This window comes from Tursiops truncatus, chromosome 3, assembly GCF_011762595.2.
Source record: "Tursiops truncatus isolate mTurTru1 chromosome 3, mTurTru1.mat.Y, whole genome shotgun sequence".
In the NCBI taxonomy this organism is placed as follows: domain Eukaryota; kingdom Metazoa; phylum Chordata; class Mammalia; order Artiodactyla; family Delphinidae; genus Tursiops; species Tursiops truncatus.
Genome location: NC_047036.1, coordinates 24,606,235 through 24,626,882, shown reverse-complemented (window position 1 = coordinate 24,626,882; position 20,648 = coordinate 24,606,235). Strand labels below are relative to the sequence as shown.

At 38.2% G+C, this 20,648-nt stretch overlaps 1 pseudogene; it reads right to left on the bottom strand.

Annotated features, from left to right (window-relative positions):
• Nucleotides 1–6,237: 6,237 nt before the first annotated feature.
• The window catches only part of LOC101332174 (mitochondrial inner membrane m-AAA protease component paraplegin pseudogene), a 28,759-nt pseudogene continuing 14,348 nt past the window's right edge, over nucleotides 6,238–20,648 (bottom strand).

Genomic DNA, 20,648 nt, shown 5'->3' with positions numbered 1-20,648 from the left:
GTATGCCAGCTGAGAGAGAAAAATGAATTGTTTAGGAGAATTCAAACAAAATATTAGCAGCTCTGTAAATGGTGAAAGACGGGAATGATAAATTATGTAGCAGAAAAAAGGAACTTTGCTGCTAGAATAGAGGTTCTGAATTGGAAACGTCATGACAATTTCCCTGATACAAGTATAATATGAACCTTTTGCCCTAGTTACTCTCCTTCCTCTCCTCCAAACAAAGAGTTGTTGGTACAACACAAACAGTAGTCTTTACTCATTTGATCTTATCATATCCAGTTAACTCTATGCATTCTTAATGCACAGGAGAAATACCTGTGCCATATGAGTGCATTCAAAATGGCAACATAAAACCTAGCTTTGTCTCCTCTCAATCCATACTCTGTAGTCCTCTATTTAAATTACTCTCATCTGATGTGTGCACTTGTCTGATTTTTGCATTATACTGTAAGACGCTTAGAGGAAGGACAGAGGCCATACTTTCATCACGTATCACACTCTCCACAACCTCCCCACTTGTTCCGTCTCTTCAGAATCTAAAATAATGCTTTAGATATAGCACATCAGCAATTTTTATATCATTTTAAAAAGTGACAAAAACCCAGGTATCTTAACTTTGAAACCCTGTTTTCTCTACTAACTCTGTTACTATTACCTCTTCTGTATGGAATAAACCAGAAAATAAAACATACATTGTCAAGCCCTTAGAATTATCTTATGGTGAAAATCAATCTACCAAAGTAACAGAGAGGCTTCAAATATACCTCTTATCTGCTTAACGAATAAAGCAGCCTGAAATCGAATGCTGTTTGCCTAGTTTTGGGGGAACGCTTGCGAAGTCTGATGTAGAAGAATAAACATTTTTGGGGAGCTGTGGTAAGCCTTAGCAACCAGTATCTCTATACTCCTTATCTTCTAAACATGATTTTTAAAAATGGATTAGCTCTATTACCTGCAGTACCACTATTTCATTGATTCTAGAAATAGATCATTTCCCTGTAAAATACTTCAAAAATGTTCCACAGGTGTTATTTTGTATTCTGCAATTTCTTCTTATTATTTATAGCTACAAACATTGCATTCCCCAAAATGCTTTTTGAAGTCAAAATTCCAGTACCTCTTTAAGGGCTGTAAACCAAAAAGTATCATCACTGTCACAAATTATTGCTTCATAAATATCCTTACCAAAACGTACCTTGTGATTATTATTTAATCAGGAAATAATATGTTATGGGGTAGAAATGTCTACTATTTATTCTCTGATTTTATTAAAGTAAGTCGATTCTGTACAGAATCACATTTCAAAATTATAAAGAATGGTTTCTGCTCTCATAGCTCTATTACAGTCATTGTCATATATTAAGGTTTATTCTAATTCCAGACCAATACATGGACACTGCACAAAATAAACAGCTTTTTTAAAAACAGAATGAACAAAATGTCTTGAAGCACGAATGAGTGATTATCATGCTTCTTCATCTCTTGGAAAATTTCTTACTGTTGCTGTAACTCCCAGTGAGTTATAGTTCCTCTTATACACATAAAAAAGGATAATGGTTATAATCCCACTATCTGAATTTCAACTTTCACCTCTCTCTCTAAAGTTAAAAGTTAGCTTCCAAAGCTTTTAGAAAGCTGCTGCCCTTTTCAAACAGCATTTCTAGTACATCAGTCTTATTGATTTATTCATAGTAAATGTTACCCGCTCATTCTTTGTGTGTGAAACTGAAGAAAGCTAGATAAGTGCTTCCTAAACTCCGGCAACCATCTCAGAGGTAACTTGGCTAAACAGTGAAAACATATTCTTTCTGGTCAGGGCAACAGTCAGGCTGGAGAGGGAATATGGGGCTGTCAGTGCCAACCAGGATAAGCCATAAATTCTAGTTTACCACCAATATCAAATGTGAAATGTTTTACCATTCCAGGAACTATTACTTCCAGAAAGTGATAGAGCCTCTCCACTAATGAAAGCATTGATCCTGAACTGAACTCTGAGTGCATGATGTAAATCGGAGGAGTCTTTTTGGAAAAATCCATTTGTGAGTCTCAAAGTCCTTCAGTTTAATATAAGTGAATTCATATCAAAAGAAATGAGTGAGGCAGCTTAATTCTACCACCCAAAGTACAAACTTAAAAAGAGGAAAAAAAAAGACCTCTTTGGGTTATACTGAGATATCTCATCTCCCTTTATTTACATATTTACTCATTCATGTTATTTCTAACTTTCTAGCCCTGATTTTGCATTTCCATTTTGGCACATGGAATAAAATGCAATTTTATTCCATGTGCCAAAATGGAAATGCAGTTTTATTCCATGTGCCAGTTTATACTGAACTAAATGACTTGCTACCACCTAAAGGTTTATAAGGCAGAGAAAGCCTGCAAACCATTTATTTTTGACCAATAACCAAAGAAAATAAGTAAGTTCTCCTTTTTGTTGTCTTTGTTGCTTATCCATTGGAAAGAATTAGGTAGGGCCCACATTCCTAACTCCATGAAAAAGCAAGAAGCTAAGATGATTTGATCTAAGTAGTTTGATGCCCAGCACTCATTCTCTAGTTCAACATCTAGAAAGATAGCAACCAAACTTATATTATAATAGAAACGAATGGTGAAGTTATTATTTTCTGGAAAGCAAATACAACCAAAAAGTCTCTTTATTTTTGGTCCTGACCCAATCAATCAGTGATGTGGCAATGGGGCTGGTGTGTAGTGAAAGAAGTTCTAAGCTGATTCTCAGTGCCTCACTGTTAAATATAAATTGCCCCAGAGCACCTAACATTTGAGATAAGCATTTAATATGAAGTTACAGTAACAAAGTCAATATGCTAAAATGGGTAATAGAGACAATGTTTGGAGGTGAGGAAAAAATATAAAGAAAATATATTTAAAGGGGAAAATATGGTCCTCTAAGGAAGAAAGAAAAGACAAAATGAAGGTAGGAGGAAAGAAAAAGAAAAAACAGGAAAAGAAATAGAAAAGGAGGGCTTCCCTGGTGGTGCAGTGGTTAAGAATCCACCTGCCATTGCTGGGGACACGGGTTCGAGCCCTTGTCCGGGAAAATCCCACATGCCACAAAGCAACTAAGCCCATGTGCCACAACTACAGAGCCTGTGCTCTAGGGCCTGTGAGGCACAACTACTGAAGCCCACGTGTCACAACTACTGAAGCCGCATGCCTAGAGCCCATGCTCTGCAACAAGAGAAGCCACAACAATGAGAAGCCCGCACACCGCAACAAAGAGTAGACCCCGCTCGCGGCAACTAGAGAAAGCCCGCATACAGCAACAAAGACCCAACACAGCCAAAACTAAATAACTAAAATAAATAATTTTTTAAAAAAATTTAGAAAAAAAAGAAATATAAAAGGAAATTCAGGAAAAAGAAAAACTCTAATATATGTTATAGCAGAATATTATTTTGGGGGGGATAGAGAATTTGGCAAAAAAATTGAGGAACTCCTATAGGAAAGGTAATGAAATATTAAAAACTAGGGAAATATAATTTTCATATTTTTTGCTTTATAATATCAGGATAAACATGTAATCTAAGTCTAGTTGTTCAATTGAACTAATTTGAAGTTCTCAGTTAACAATCCCAATGACTAATGTGAACAATGTTAACTATAACATTAGCTGAGCTGGGGTTTTTTTGTTTGTTTCTTCTAAAGATTTCCACTAATTTTATCCTTCAAAATTTAATCCCTGGGACTTTGTTCTCAGGAAATGAAGGGTAAATTACAACTCTTCGTGGCTGTGCCGTGGTCATCCACGTGTCCTATTTCCACACAAAAAATAGTCACATCCTCTTTTAATTTTATTTTTTATACAGCAGGTTCTTATTATTTATCCATTATATACATATTAGTGTATACATGTCAATCCCAATCTCCCAATTCATCCCATTACCACCCCCACACCCACCACTTTCCCCCCTTGGTGTCCATACGTTTGTTCTCTACATCTGTGTAAGAGTCATATCCTCTGAAGCAGAAGAGGAACATTTTGCATAGATTCAGCTTTACACATTCAAAGGACTACAAAAATTTTATGTACACTTAAGTTGATATCATTCTGGGATATCTTTGTGTGGTCTGATACAAAGGATGATGCCTCTGTCACAACTGAATGCTTATAATACCTTTATTTGAAGAAATTCTGCAGAATTGAATTTATACAATATCTTAATTATACAAACCTAGATTGTTGGTACAGAGTTTTTTACTTATATATATTGTCCATCATTACTAGAATGCATAATATATCAGTATTCTGTATTTATGAATGTTAGACTTTAAAAGAATGCTTTATTGGAATGGTGATTTCTTTAAACTTTGTTTACCTCATATGCTATATATATTTGGATCTTAATAAAAAGCTAATAAGAAAAGAAAAAGAAAGTTGTAGGGGAATTAAGGAAAATATATTCTGCAGGAACTATGCTCAAGTGAAATGATTTTAAAAATCACTTTGGGGCTTCCCTGGTGGCGCAGTGGTTGAGAGTCCGCCTGCCGATTCAGGGTACACGGGTTCGTGCCCCGGTCCGGGAGGATCCCGCATGCCGCGGAGCGGCTGGGCCCGTGAGCCATGGCCGCTGAGCCTGCGCGTCTGGAGCCTGTGCTCTGCAACGGGAGAGGCCACGACAGTGAGAGGCCCGCATACCACAAAAAAAAAAAAAAAAAAAAAAAAATCACTTTGGATAATAAGTGATGATAAACTTATGTGTAAGCATGTTTTAAAAATCATCAGTGTAGAATTAGGAGGAAGAAGGATGGAAATCTGTTCTCCTCTAGGACAGCTTTCTTTATTATGGATAATTCATTAGCTGGTCTAGTTTTGTTCTTATTTAAACAGAATGCTTATCTCATGAATATCATGTATCAACATTTTGAGCTCTTACTATGTGAATGATACTAAGATCTATTAGGCCCTAAAAGATTTTGAAAATACTTCCGTCATCTTTGGCTGTACTTCCACAATAAGTGTTCCAAAACTTTTCCACTTTTCTTAGTTTCATATTCACTGATATTAATTTATTGAGAAATCAAAGTTATCTAAAGTGATGTCTGTCCTCATTCTCGACTTTCGTAGCTCCTTTTTCCTACCCTCTAGCCTCAGGCCAAAAAGCATTTGCACTACTTCCAAAAACTAATTTCTCTACTTAAGTTTTCAGTTATAGCCCAAACTGAGCCCTGTATGCTTCATTTCTGATTCTCCTTTGTAACTTTTAATTTCATCAAACAGGTAAATAATCAACTAACACAGAGATAACGACTAAACCCTGATGCTGTCATTTTATGTTTAAACTACAGCCCTCCTTTTAAATGACTAATATCTAAGGATTAATATCTCACAATCACTACATTTCCATGCTCTTTATTCTTTCCTTAACTCCCCCATCTTCCAAATTCCTTACTTTGAACTATCAAAACTATCAGGGATTCACAAATCACAAGACTAATAGTCGTTTCCAAGCCCACATTTTCCTTGACTTCCTGGAAGCCAGTTCTGCTTTCTTCTCTTACTCATTAAACGTCTGAGTTCTTCACGTTTTATTTCTCAGTTTTCATACTTTCTCTGCTCATGAATGAATGCAAAGTGTGTATTTCCAATTGTTTATGGCTACTTGCATATGGGTGTCTTGTCTTATTTTAACACATTACATTTATATCTAAATTCATGACCATAAAATTATGTCTTTACACTAAGGCCAATGACAAGATCAACTCCTAAGTACTAAGAACCTACCCCTATTTCCCTCCCAATTCCTGGGACCCAGGACACATTAGGATGATGGATTGCAGAAAGACACCCTTAGACCCTGACTAGGAGAAGAAAGGCCCAAGTGCCTCTCACATTTATCACCTCTGTTCTCTGGAGGGAAGTGAGTCCTGGAGGCTTTTGGTGGTAATAATGACCCACTGGGGGGCAAGTAAGCCCCAGCAAGTCTGGACCCCCATGGCTGGTTCTCCCACCCTACCCCCTGCAAGCTCTATAGTAGTAGCTGCGGGTCTCCTGCGCCAGAAGTGACCTTGTTAAAAGAGGTGGTCTCCCGAGGGGGACGGCCGCCCAGGGCCATGCACATTGGCTCTAAAAGCGGCTCATAGTGAAGAGGCGCTGGTCTCCTGGGGACAGTCTGAGAAAAGCCTAGTGGAGCGTTTGTCCCTGGTGTGATGGAGATCTTCCTCTCCGCCTCCATGTGCTCCAGCAGCCTGCAGACAAAAGCACTGCCTGACTCAGAAACGCAACCCCCTTCTACTCTTCCTTGGAGAGGAGCCTGCTCTTGGCGCAGTCGTGGCAATGACGCTCTCGGCGGCGGCCGCGGCGAACTGGACATGCGCACGGCTTCCCACGCAGCACGGCTTCCACGCAGACTCCTCAAAGACGCGGGTGTGGCCCACCGCTCCGCACGCTGGAGCTGGGCCCCAGCAGAGCGTTGTGCAACGTGTGAGTTCGGTGGACGTCTGGACGACGACGTGGTCGGGAGTGCCCAGTTCATGCATTTCCACCAGAAGGTATTTGGGCATTTGCTCGTCTTTGGTGCTGGAGAAGCAGGACGTGCTGGTGGAGTGCTTCTTGCCCACCGCGAGAATTTCGTCGGTGTGAACGGTGCGGGGCCCTGGGCGGAGGCCTCTTTCCACCGACTCCGGGCGGCTCATCACAAGAACAGCACCAGTGCCGCCGGCACCATCGCCTTGGCTCGCAGTGCTTTCCCACCACGGCCGGCCCGGCAACAAGGGCTGACTGCTTTTCCCTTTTGTGGTGTCCGCAATCGCGCGAGGAGCCATTTTAATCCGATTGAAAGCACTGATTCCTCCTTCACTTCCAGTCTTTCTAGCCAGACGCAAAATATACCACAGGGTGGCTGAGCCCCCTGCTGTCATCCCCAAGGCAGAGAGGGCATTTCCAAAGAAGCCCCTAAGCCTATAGGAAACTGGGATCCTGACGTTGCCTTTGATATTCAGCTCATCTTCAGCTGCTGGAAGTGTCTCTCAAATATATCAGTATTTGAAACCTGCATTCCGTGCATCAAGGTCAGCCGAGGCCACCCAAACACCACGGCTCCGGTGTGCAGATAGACCTACACCACGTCACTGTGGGGCACCACGTGGACCTTCTGTACTTGGCTCCTGGCCAGCATCTCGTGGACAAAGTTGGTCCAGGAAATGGTACCCCTGCTAGTGCTGGGCGAGATCAGCCAGCTCATGAGGACAGCGATGACAAACAAGGTGAGTAGATGCTCCCAGTACTTCCGTCCTATCGTTGAGCCTTCTCTCCTTTTCGTCATCTTCAAGGGTCCTCTCCTTGGGTTTATCATTGTCCTTAGTCCTCTGCTTCCTACTTGAGGTGTTAAAATAGTAAGTGCCGCCTAGAAGTTTCCACCTAGAAGTCTGACTGGATTATGGACTACATGCTTTTTCAGCAACAATCCACTGATCCCTTGAAAGGCAGGGGTTAGCAGTGGGCAGTTGCAAGCTCTGTAGCCTCGGCCCCCAGCCTAGGCAAGACCGTCCTGAGGCCTGTGGACAAAATTTAGACCCCTCCTCGCACTCGGGTGGAGAGACCTGGGTTCCAGCCTGAGCCTGGGGCCCTGAAGACACCTAGAATACAGCACAGACCCTCGTGGAAGGACATTTTTTTCTTTCCTCGTTGAAGTGCTTCTTATTTTTAGAGCAACCAAAAACATTTACTATAAAACCTGTTTTAAAAATGAAAATAGTAGAAGTGAAAAGCTCAACATGATTCACTAGATTATGACAGTCCAGTTAGGAGCTGCAAGAATAAATAATCCTTGTTCTTGAAAAAAGGTCAAAAGAAATGACCTAATCTGAAAATCAAACACAGAAGTAAAAAGTGAAAAAGGGAGAGGGAGGGAGAAAAATAACCTACATCCATGACCTTTGTGATAATATCAGTCTAACATATGCATCTCTCAAATGTAGAATGAGAGGACTGAAAGAAAGGGTCAGAAACACAATGGAAAAAGTAACACCAATAATTCTTAGAATTTGGTGAAAAGAATAAATTTATAGATCAAAGAATATCAGTGAACTGCCAGAAGGATAAGTAAAAAGAAAACCACCTAAAGTACAGCAAATTAGAGGCTAAGGGAAAAATATTGAGATCACTACAGAAAAAGGACGTATTGTGCATAGAGGAATAATGATGTGTAGAACAGTCTAATTAAAAGAGGGGTGGGCAGGGAAACCAAGAGAAAGGCCAGGACGCATTCTTAGAAAATGAAAGCATAAGGAAGACACATTCAGATGTACAAAAGTTGAGAAACTTAAATTATAACATAACTACGTAATGAAGATAGTGTGTTATTGGATGAGAACAGAATAAATCAATAGAGAATAAAGAATCCAGGAATAGACAAACACAAATTAATTTAATTAATTTTTTTTCCATTTTATTATTTTTTTAACATCTTTATTGGAGTATAATTCCTTTACAATGTTTTGTTAGTTTCTGCTGTATAACAAAGTGAATCAGCTATACGTATACATATATCCCAATATCTCCTCCTTCTTGCATCTCCCTCCCACCCTCCCTATCTGACCCCTCTAGGTGGTCACAAAGCACTGAGCTGATCTCCCTGTGCGATGCAGCTGCTTCCCGCTAGCTATCTATTTTACATTTGGTAGTGTATATATGTCAATGCTACTCTCTCACTTCGTCCCAGCTTACCTTTCCCCGTACCTGTGTCCTCAAGTCCATTTTCTACGTCTGCATCTTTATTCCTGTCCTGCCCCAGGTTCATCAGAACCTTTTTTTTTCTTTTTTTTTTTTAAGATTCTATATATCTGTGTTAGCATACAGTATTTGTTTTTCTCTATCTGACTTACTTCACTCTGTATAACAGACTCTAGGTCCATCCACCTCACTAAAAATAACTCAATTTTGTCTCTTTTTATGGCCAAGTAATATTCCATTCTATATATGTGCCACATCTTCTTTATCCATTCATCTGTCGGTGGACACTTAGGTTGCTTCCATGTCCTGGCTATTGTAAATAGAGCTGCAGTGAACATTTTGGTACATGACTCTTTTTGAATTATGGTCTTCTCAGGGTATATGCCCAGTAGTGGGATTGCTGGGTCATATGGTAGTTCTATTTGTAGTTTTTTAAGGAACCTCCATACTGTTCTCCATAGTGGCTGTATCAATTTACATTCCCACCAACAGTGCAAAAGTTTCCCTTTTCTCCACATCCTCTCCAGCATTTATTGTTTGTAGATTTTTTTGATGATGGCCATTCTGACTGGTGTGAGGTGATACCTCATTGTAATTTTGATTTGCATTTCTCTAATTATTAGTGATGTTGAGCATCCTTTCATGTGTTTGTTGGCAATCTGTATACCTTTTTTGGAGAAGTTTCTATTTATGTCTTCTGCCCATATTTGTGTTGTTTGTTTTATGATATTGAGCTGCATGAGCTGCTTGTATATTTTGGAGATTAATCCTTTGTCAGTTGCTTCATTTACAAATATTTTCTCCCATTCTGAGGGTTGTCTTTCCATCTTGTTTATGGTTTCCTTTGCTGTGCAAAAGCTTTTAAGTTTCATTAGGTCCCATTTGTTTATTTTTGTTTTTATTTCCATTTCTCTAGGAGGTGGGTCAAAAAGGATCTTGCCATGATTTGTGTCATAGAGTGTTCTGCCTATGTTTTCCTCTAAGAGTTTTATACTGTCTGGCCTTACATTTAGGTTTTTAATCCATATTGGCTCTATTTTTGTGTATGGTGTTAGGGAGTGTTCTCGTTTCATTCTTTTATATGTAGCTGTCCAGTTTTCCCAGCACCACTTATTGAAGAGGGTGTCTTTTCTCCATTATATATTCTTGCCTCCTTTATCAAAGATAATCTGACCATATGTGCATGGGTTTATCTCTGGGCTTTCTATCCTGTTCCATTGATCTATATTTCTGTTTTTGTGCCAGTACCATACTGTCTTGATTACTGTAGCTTTGTAGTATAGTCTGAAGTCAAGGAGCCTGATTCTTCCAGCTCCGTTTTTCTTTCTAAGGATTGCTTTTGCTATTCGCAGTCTTTTGTGTTTCCATACAAAATTATTTTAATTTTTGACAAAGGTGCCAAAGCATTTCAGTGGGGCGGTAAATTCTTTTAAGCAAATGATCCTGCAACAACTGGATACACATAGGGAATAAATAAACCGTAATCCCACCTAATAGCATATAGAAACATTCATTTGAGATAGAGAAAAACTAAAATGCAAGAGTTAAAACCCTAAAAGTTTAGAAAAAACAGTAGTGCATTCTTTATGCACCCTGAGGTAGACAAAGCTTTCTTAGAACATAGAAAGGAATAATAGGAAAGAGAAAACATGATAAATTTGACTTCATTAAAATCACTTTATCCAAATAGGATAAACTTAATAAAATACACAAGCAAAATTTATAGCTGACAAAAGCCCTGTATAAAAAATATATAAAGTACTCTTAAGACTCAACAATAAAAAGACAATCTAAAACAATGGGTAAAAAACTTGGATACTTCACAAAGAAAGATGTACAAGTGTGCAATAAACATGAGAAAAAAGTTCAACGTTATTCATAAGGAAAACTTTAATTGAAGTCAAATTTATAGATATTCACAAGAATGGCTAAAATTTAAAAAGCCTTTTAACACCAAATGTTGGTCAGGATTCAGAACAACTAGTTCGCTTACATGCTGATGGTAATGTAAATAATGCACCCTCTTTTAAAAAAAGAAAGTTTGGTTGCTTATTATGAAGGTATATATCTGTCTCTGAAGTTCTACCCTAGATATTTACCCAAGATCAATGAAATTCCATGTCTACAAATAGTCTGCTACAAGAATGTCCAGAGATGCTTTATACAAGAGTCAAAAACGAGAAGTGGCCCTGCTGTCTGTTCACAGGAAAATGCATGAATATTTTGTGGTAAAGTCATATAACGAAATACTACTCATCAATAAAAATAAACAAACTACTAATACATATAAAAATAGATGCTTCTCACAAAAAATGTTGGCGAATGAACCCAATTCAAAAAATTATATGCTGTATGATTCCATTTGTAATATATTCGAAAACAGGCAAAACCAATCCATGATGAAAAAAACAATTATAACATTGTTTACCCCTGTGGAGGGTGAAGGTATTGATGAAAAACAGCCACATGTTAACTTTCTGAGGCGATGGAAATGTTCCGTCTTTGCAGTATATGCATTTGTCAAAACTCATTAAATTATACATTTAAGCTTTGCTTATTTCACTCTAATTAAATTTTATTTAATTAGAAAGGTAAACAGATACTGAACTCTAGTTAGTAGGTTTCCTTTTTATTTGTTGTTTAATGGTATAAGTTACCAATTTTGAAATATCTTCTGTTTGCTAAGTTTGAGCAAATGTAATGAGGACCAGATTTCTCCCTTTTTGGAAGGGAGTTAAAAATATTAAAAAGAAAAAAATATCTAGAAGGTGTACTGATGTGTTGGATAAAATTAGAGACACCAATAAGAGCTCTTCAGTTCAGTAGATAGATACAGAGATATGCGTATTTTCAACTTCTGTTCACTCGTCAGGCGTAGAAGGTATGAATATACCTGGTGCCCAGTTTTGTTTTCTAAGAACTGTTGTCCATTTAAAGGGAACAAGGAGTGTAGCCAATAATAGGGCTGAGCCAGAAAAAGTGAGATGCATGCTTGGGCCATCCTGTAGTGCCAGACATTAAAGAAGTGCTATAAGAATCGTGGAGATATGTCAGGAGAGAGCCCCATACATTCAGAGACGGGGAGAAAGAGAGAATTTTAAAGTAAAAAAGGAAAACTGTCACAACTGGTGAGTGTGAGAAGAGCATGAAGCAACTTATCTGTAAATTTGAAATTAAAGCAAGGTGAAATGTAATAAAATATATCCCAGTAGTTGTCTTAAAAAGGATTGAAAGCCACTAGGCTAGTCTCTTCAGTGTGTCTGAACTCACCCCTGGAATTCTGACTGCATTCTTCTTTGAACAATACTTTCACAATGAATGATGCCTACTATTTCCTACATCCCTGTCACAACCAGTCCCTCAGAATTCACCTGTTTTCTATTCCATGAGACTTTTTAGCTCACCATCTTTACACCTGACTGGGTAGACCACTCAGGTGTAATTTATAAATGCTTTTCTTATGTTACTCTTACTTTTTGCTATGTCTCTTGTTTTAAAACGTTTGAAGCCCCAAGAGGCAGAAATACTATTTCTACTGTTGCCAACCCTAACAACTAACTACTTTTCATGAGCCAAGCAGATGCTTAATATTGTCAGTCTGATTGTTTTTCATATGAAAAATCATATACTAGAAAGTTAAGGTTTTTTCAGGTTCAGAATTTTTTAAAATCAGAACTCATTTTGTAAACGCAAATATGTTTTAACTTGCGAGTTACTTTAGTTCAGTTCAAACATCAGTCAGTTCATGAGCTTACATTTGCTACTCTCTCTTGTAGAATACAGCCTCTATTATTCAGTGAAAATGTTTTCATACATTGACTCTATTTTAATCCCATTCATCAAAACTACCCAGTTTCCTGGTCCTTGCCAGATATAACATGGTTTTGGTGAGCAGATAACATTATTATATGAAAGCCTTTATCTTTAGTGGGTTCTGTACTGACAGGAGGAGAGAGAATGAGCAGGTGCTTGCAAACTCCAGTGGCCATCAGCTGAACCCTGAGCCGCACCCCTGACAGAGGAGCAGTCTGCAGAGGACTTACTTGTAAAGCACCCATTTTGTGAATGAAATGGTTTTAGTGGTCTCTGAGGCTATCGCTCTGTCACTCTTTGTCAGTACTAAAATTATGTGGAAATAAAAGTAAACAAAGCATCTTTCCTTCCTGTGTTTCCAAAAATGTATTGACTTGTTTAAACATCTAACTCTAGTGCAAACAAACATGGTTTTATTATAATTGCATTTAAATCTTGATGGAAAACAGACACCTCTCCTCAGATAGCTTTTCCTCTTCAAGATTATGTATACAGGCTTAAGACTGAACTCTGTTCTACTCTTCAAGGAGAAGATCCAGCTTTTAAAATTTTATAGATGTAATGTTCTCCCCTAGACATACTAAATGCCATATCCTAATACCTGCATATACTAATATTACCTGATAAAACCTGCATTAGTCTGCTAGGGCTAATCTAACAAAATGCCACAGATTGTATGGCTTCAACTAGTGGTCCCCAACCATTTTTGGCACCAGGGACGGGTTTCGTGGAAGACAGTTTTCCACAGGTGGGGCAGGGGAGGGTATGGTTCAGGTGGTAATGTGAGGTAGTTTTTCCAAAGATGGGGAGCGGCAGATGAAGCTTCGCTTGCTTGCCGGCCCCTCACCTGCTGCTGTGTCACCCGGTTCCTAACAGGCCGTGGACCACTACGGGTCCATGGCCCAGGGGTTGGGGACCCCTGGCTTAAACAACAGAAATTTATTTTCTCACCATTCTGGCGGCTAAAAGTCCAAGATCAAAGTTGGTTGGTTTCCACGGAGGGCTGTACAGGAAGGGTCTGGTCCAGGTCTCTCTCCTGGACTTATAGATGGCGCCTTCTCAGGGTGTCTTCACATGGTTGTTCTTTCGTATGTGCATGTGTTCTGTCTCCCTGAACTCCTTCAGAGCCTCTTTCTCAATAAGAGAAATAAGAGCCTCTTACTTCTCTTAATCGTGACTTCACTTTATTCCCATCACTGCTTAGGCACTGTATGGGACCACCTTCCTCATTTTCTCCTCTTTCACACATTTAATACTTCTCCATTTAATGGACTCCTAGTATAAGCTTGAAATAGTGTTAATTTCTGGAGAGATAATAAATTTACCCTCATAATATATAGTTAGGAGATGACCTCTGTGTTTATAGTTGTGCATCTCAGGTGGTGCTGTATAGTGGCTGAAAGCAGTGATCAGTGAGCATTTAAGAAAACTGGTCTAGCTTTAGATGTGTTGAGTTTGAGGAGATTGGAGTTGTGGAAAGGGAAATTGTACAGAAAGGGAAAACTTGGCTACAAAGTTGCATTTCATCAGCCTACAGGTAGTGCTTGAAGTGATTTAAACCACTGAAGATCTTAAAGGATTTCCCCAGCAGTTCTGAGGAGGAAGACGAGAAAAAGGCTAACGATGGAATCTTGGTGATCAGGCACTGGCCAGAAATACAGCAGAGGCTGTTCCTGAACTTTAGGATTTCAAAAATTCTTAGATTTTTCTTGATATTTCAGAATAAAAATTAATTTCTAGTGTTTGGCCGATTTTAACAACTTACAATCTATTTCGCTGTCCTAAAAATCAAACATACACAGGTGAAAGCTGGTGTAGAATAAGTTCATTCTGATGGCTTGGTATCAAATATACACTCTAAACTTTTATTACTTTACCTTTTACCTTTATCCTTGTCAAGGCTCTCATTTTTTTTTTTAAGATCTTTATTGGAGTATAATTGCTTTACAATGGTGTGTTAGTTTCTGCTTTATAACAAAGTGAATCAGTTATACATATACATATGTTCCCATATCTCTTCCCTCTTGCGTCTCCCTCCCTCCCACCCTCCCTATCCCACCCCTCCAGGCGGTCACAAAGCACCGAGCTGATATCCCTGTGCTATGCGGCTGCTTCCCACTAGCTATCTACCTTACATTTGGTAGTGTATATATATCCATGCCTCTCTCTCACTTTGTCACAGCTCACCCTTCCCCCTCCCCATATCCTCAAGTCCGTTCTCCAGTAGGTCTGTGTCTTTATTTCTGTCTTACCCATAGGTTCTTCATGACATTTTTTTTCTTAAATTCCATATATATGTGTTAGCATACGGTATTTGTCTTTCTCTTTCTGACTTACTTAACTCTATGACAGACTCTAGGTCTATCCACCTCATTACAAATAGCTCAATTTCGTTTCTTTTTATGGCTGAGTCATATTCCATTGTATATATGTGACACATCTTCTTTATCCATTCATCCAGTGTTGGGCACTTAGGTTGTTTCCATCTCCGGGCTATTGTAAATAGAGCTGCAATGAACATTTTGGTACATGACTCTTTTTGAATTACGGTTTTCTCAGGGTATATGGCCAGTAGTGGGATTGCTGGGTCATATGGTAGTTCTATTTGTAGTTTTTTAACGAACCTCCATACTGTTCTCCATAGTGGCTGTACCAATTCACATTCCCACCAGCAGTGCAGGAGTGTTCCCTTTTCTCCACACCCTCTCCAGCATTTATTGTTTCTAGATTTTTTGATGATGGTCAAGGCTCTCTTGTAACTGCTGAGTCGCAGTGTCCCTTCTCAAGTTTAAATTATCTCCATAAATTTTCCTTTCATCCCCTAATTCAGGGCCTTTTATGAAGGCTGCTTTCCTCACATCTCAGAATCCTCCATCACTGACATATTCACTTGGGGATTTAGCTTCTCTCTACAAACTAAACTGAATCTCCACTATTGCTGGTCCCAAAGACAAGCACCCAGACAGTTTTCTTTCGTTTTTTCCCCAGCTTTTTTCAGATATAATTGACATATAATGTTATGCAAGGTATACAGTGTGATGATTTGATATACATGTATATTGCAAAATATCTACCATGTTAAGGTTAGTTAACACATCCTTCACCTCACATGAGTACCATTTTGTCATCGTTTTTGTCTTGGTGAGGCCATTACAGCTCTACTCTCATAGCAGCTTTCAAGTAAGCAATATCATACTGTTAACTGTGGTCGTCAGGCTGTACCTTAGATCCCTGGACCTTATTTATCTTATAAGTGAAAGGTTGTACCCTTTGACCTGTGTCTCTGTATTTCCCCGACCCCTCAGCCCTGAGCAACCGCCGTTCTACTCTTTGTTTCTGTGTGTTCAGTGTTTTTATGTTTTACATATAAGTGAGGTAATACTGTATTTATTTATTTTTCATAGACAGTTTTCTTATAATGGGTCTAAAGGCAAATCACCGGGGAAACAGAACAATTTAAACCATTTAGATATGGGTCAATGGCAAAGATTAGAGTGTTTTTAAGTCAGCAGTTCTTGAACTTACATTTCTGCCTTCCATTTGAGATAGTAAAATGAAGGTCATTCTGGCTTTGGATTCTGGCTTCATATTTTTGAGAGTAGGATTCCCACCCTCAAGCTTATCTCAGTACTCAAGCAAAGTAAAAGGGTCTTGAAAACTTTGCCCACTGTATCCATTATGTCTGAAAGGAAAATTGAAATTAACTCTGATGACACAAATTAGAATGAGGGGGTTCTCTATCTCTCTCTTTATTAAACAGGAGACTCAAAGAAAATAATTTAATTTTTCTCCTAAATATTGTCTCAAATCCTAGCTTCATATGGGTGAAGATTTATTTTCTTTGGTCAAGTTTTCTTCTCAAGGAAAAGCTGTGGGTGAGGTGAGATATGGGTGTGCAGTGAGGTACAAAAACTAAATATATCTCAAATATACCTTTGAAGGAGAGATCTTAGTATGATTAGAGGAAGAGCAATTCTTCAAAGTTTTATGATCCTCTTTCCTAGTTAGATTGCAGTATGTACGAAGAAAAAGTGATTGGACATTTCTTCAGATAAAAATAGTTACTTTAACTATTGAAAACCTGATTACAGTTAACTAGCAACTGGTTATTCTTCTCCATGTTATACAAATTCTAGCCCTAAACCAGTCAGTCTCAAATTCTTCATACCTATCAGTGAGATATCACTAATCCCAAGAAACCTAGGGGTAACTGTATGTGTACACACCCACATGTACAACAACTACGTGGATAAGAATAAGCAAACAAAACCCTCAAAGCATGTATGTACTGGATCAGTAGTAATACCTCTCCATATAGTTTTTATCGTTTTTTTTTTAAGGCTGGATCTACTTCATTTTTAACACCAAAATAAATCCAGATGAATTAAAGATTTACATATAAATAGTGAGATAAACTTCATATATTTCTGTATTGTTTCAATTCTTTTAGCAAGCACACTTCAAAAAATGTTTGAATACAGTAAAATATACATAACATAAAATTTACCATTTTAACCATTTTTAAGTGTACATTTCAGTGGCGTTAGTACATTCACTTTGTTGTGCAACTATCACCACCATCCATTTTTCCAGAATTTTTTTATATTCCCAAATTGAAACTCTGTACCCATCAAACAGCTCCCCATTCTACTCTCCCCCAATTCTACTTTCTGTTTCTATAAATTTGACTACTCTAGGTAATTCATATAAGTAGAATCATACAGTATTTGTACTTCTGTGGCTTATTTCATTTAGCATTAATGTCTTCAAGGTCCATCCATGTTGTAGCATGTGTCAGAATTTCCTTCCTTTTTAAGGCTGAATAATATTCGATTGTAGTTTATTTATCCATTCATCTTCTGATGGACATTTAGGTTGTTTCCACCTTTTGGCCGTTGTGAATAATGCTGCTTATGAACATAGGTAGACAAGTGAGAAGAGACAGCAGAGAGCTCTTCCCCCCAACCTCACCCTACCCCATCCCTGTCTGTAAGTCAGGAACAGAACTCTCACCAGAAACCAAATTGGCCAGAAACTTGATCTTTGACTTCTAACCTTCAAGAACTGTGAGAAAATAAATTTCTGTAATTTAAACCATATGGTTTTGATCTTTTTCACTTATTATTCTATGATGAAATTTTGTATGAATTTTCATTAGAATTAGTTTTTTTGTGAAGTCTTTAAAAAGGAGTAATTATGGTTAAATGCTCCTTTAATTAATAATATCTGAAAGCATTTAGAGCACTGTTCACTTATGTTTCTCAGCAAGACAAAACAAAGCCTAATAACTCTGCTGCTGTAAAAATTAGTTTCTTAGGTGTAAATGATACAGGGGCAGTTCTTCTTTTTTTTTTTTTTCTTTTTTTTTGCGGTACGCGGGCCTCTCACTGTTGTGGCCTCTCCCATTGCGGAGCACAGGCTCCGGACGCACAGGCTCAGCGGCCATGGCTCACGGGCCCAGCCGCTCCGCAGCATGTGGGATCTTCTCGGACCGGGGCACGAACCCGTGTCCCCTGCATCGGCAGGCGGACTCTCAACCACTGCGCCACCAGGGAAGCCCAGGGGGCAGTTCTTCTTGATGATTATATTTGTGTCATTCTTTAGCTTTATTCATACTTTATCTTGAACTAGCTTTTAAAATCTACCATTGAAAACAGCGTGAAAGCTCCTGAATTAAGCTCTCTAGGGCAGCCTGCTCACTTCCTCCTGAGGGAAATGAAGTATGCCTGTGGCTGTTAAAGGATGATGCTCTTTATTTATTTCTTCCGAATGTATTTACTGGTGTAGATGGGAGAACTCAGTCCTTTCGGAAATTGGCTGAACAAATTAAATCAGAATTTTGTTCTTCCCACCTCCTTGATTTCCCCGATTCTTCTCAACGTCTCCTAAATGGATGTTGTCCTTTGAGCCATAATTCATCTGCTACTTCTGCAGGTTCAAGTGAGGGTAGTAATTTCCTAAGGGGACTTGACTGTCAGAGAAATTCCAACAAAAAAATCTAATTTTAAACTTAATTTTTCTTATAAATCACACCTAAGAAAACAAGCGGAGTTTTCCCTTTGAATGCTATTGAAAGCAAATTAAACTAAAGTAGAAGAAATTTAATGGTTGGAAAGCATGGGTTGGGACTCAGAAGAAAACATCTTATGTTTATTTTGTTCTATTCTGTGGTAATTTATGAAGTCTTTAGTTTTCACCCCCTTAATATGTAACATCAGTAATTTTATCAGGTGAACATTAAGAGATGCTATCCTCTTTAGAGTGCTACCAGCAGGTGGGCTAATGTTTAACCAGCAAAAGAAAAAAAAAAATTCCAGGAATTTTTTTTCAGTTATTTCAAGATGAAGTAAAATGAGTCAGGCATTTTTTGATGAAAGATCATAATTATTTTTATAACCTGAAATGGGAAATTCTGACCATTGATGAAGCCAAGGAGAAGATAGGACCCTCCTCCAGAAACACATGTGTAATTAAATTGCTTAGGATCAGTACTCCATCTCCTTTCCCCTCCTTCAGGCATTCCTTTCTTAGATCTTTAATCAAATATCTTTACTACAAGGAAAAAATGAGGCTGGACAAATGAGTATACTGGCAGTCGTTCATAATTTTTCCATTCTAGTGAAACTTTCTTTCAAAAGATCAGCTGAAGGATAGCACGTCAGCTGTAGTGTGTGTAGCATTAGAATCATGATATAGTACAAAACCTCTAGAATTTATGCACAGCTAGTATAAACCTCATTCTTGTTTTTATTAAAAACATCATACACTGATATTTGGTATTTTCACATGTAGAGATGCAAATTAGATGGTTCCAGCCATTAGAAAAAATTTGATATTTGTTGCAGTGAATAGTGTTACATTGAAATACATGAAAATAAACATGTTGTATATTACTGCTCATTTCTATATTCACATGTTTATGCTTAAACATATATGGGAAGCTGTACCCATAGATAGAGACTCTGTTTCTGAGGACTAACGGATTCAGATTTCCATTTATTAGTTATATGCTTCTGGGAATGTTGCTTAGTCTTTCTAAAACTTATTTCGCACTATGCAAAATTGGGGCAGTTCCAAAGGACATTTCACGTGATTTCCCTGAGGATTACATAAAATTGTGTGTGTGTGTGTGTATACACACATATATACGTAATTAAAATTTTTGTATCTTTTTTAGCCCCCTTCACCTGTTACGCACACTTCCCCCCTACCCCCTGCCTCTGGCAACCAATAATCTGTTGACACATGACAATGATAGGCCCATAGATGATTCTAGGTATAGGTTTCCACCGTAGCTGTTTTTGAACTTTCACAGTTTTTAGTATTGTAAAGGATTACAGAAGACAGTCTTCACAGGGAACTTCTAAAGTTGGATACTACTAATAATCCCTTCTCTCCATCATACTTGTTAACATTAATGTGATTTTTAAAATGTTTTCACTCCTCAGTGCAATGCCTTATTTGACGCTCAGGTATAAATCCTAATTAGTTTAAACTCATTGTGGTAATACAGTAATAAGGCATATGCACAACAGCATCAGTCTGGCAGTGATGCAGAGAGCAAGTCCTTTGGTAAATTCGAGGAAAATTTTCCTCATTCTCAAAAAAGTGAATCTTCCTCCTGCAAACATTGTCATATTTGAATGTAACATCAGGAAATGGCAAAGTCATCTAAGAAAGATGAGGAGAGCTCACTTGAGAAAAACTAAGGGCATGATCATGAAATCAAGTGCAAAGATTAAAACAACCAACTCTGGAATAATTCTACCTTTGTACATTTTACTATGGGAGATATTTTTGGCCTTAAATTTTAATTATTTTGAGTGGAATTTGTCTTATTTTGAGTAGAAAGTAATTTCACCCATCCATTATTGGTACAGTTAGCTGAGGAGAAGTGGGGGAAAAAACCCTCAGTATTTGAGGTTTGGAGGCTGATAATTCCATTTATCTAGTGTAAAACATTTTTAAACAATTGTTGTATATGGCTCAAAACAGTCTGTGTAATCATCAAGCCATAGCATTAGGGAAAGTGGAAAGTCAAATTCAAGATGTTGGTGTTTGTTGGCAGTGCCTGCCAAGCACATGTATGCTTTTATTTTGGTAAAAGTAAACAATATTTCAGACTGAAATAATTTTC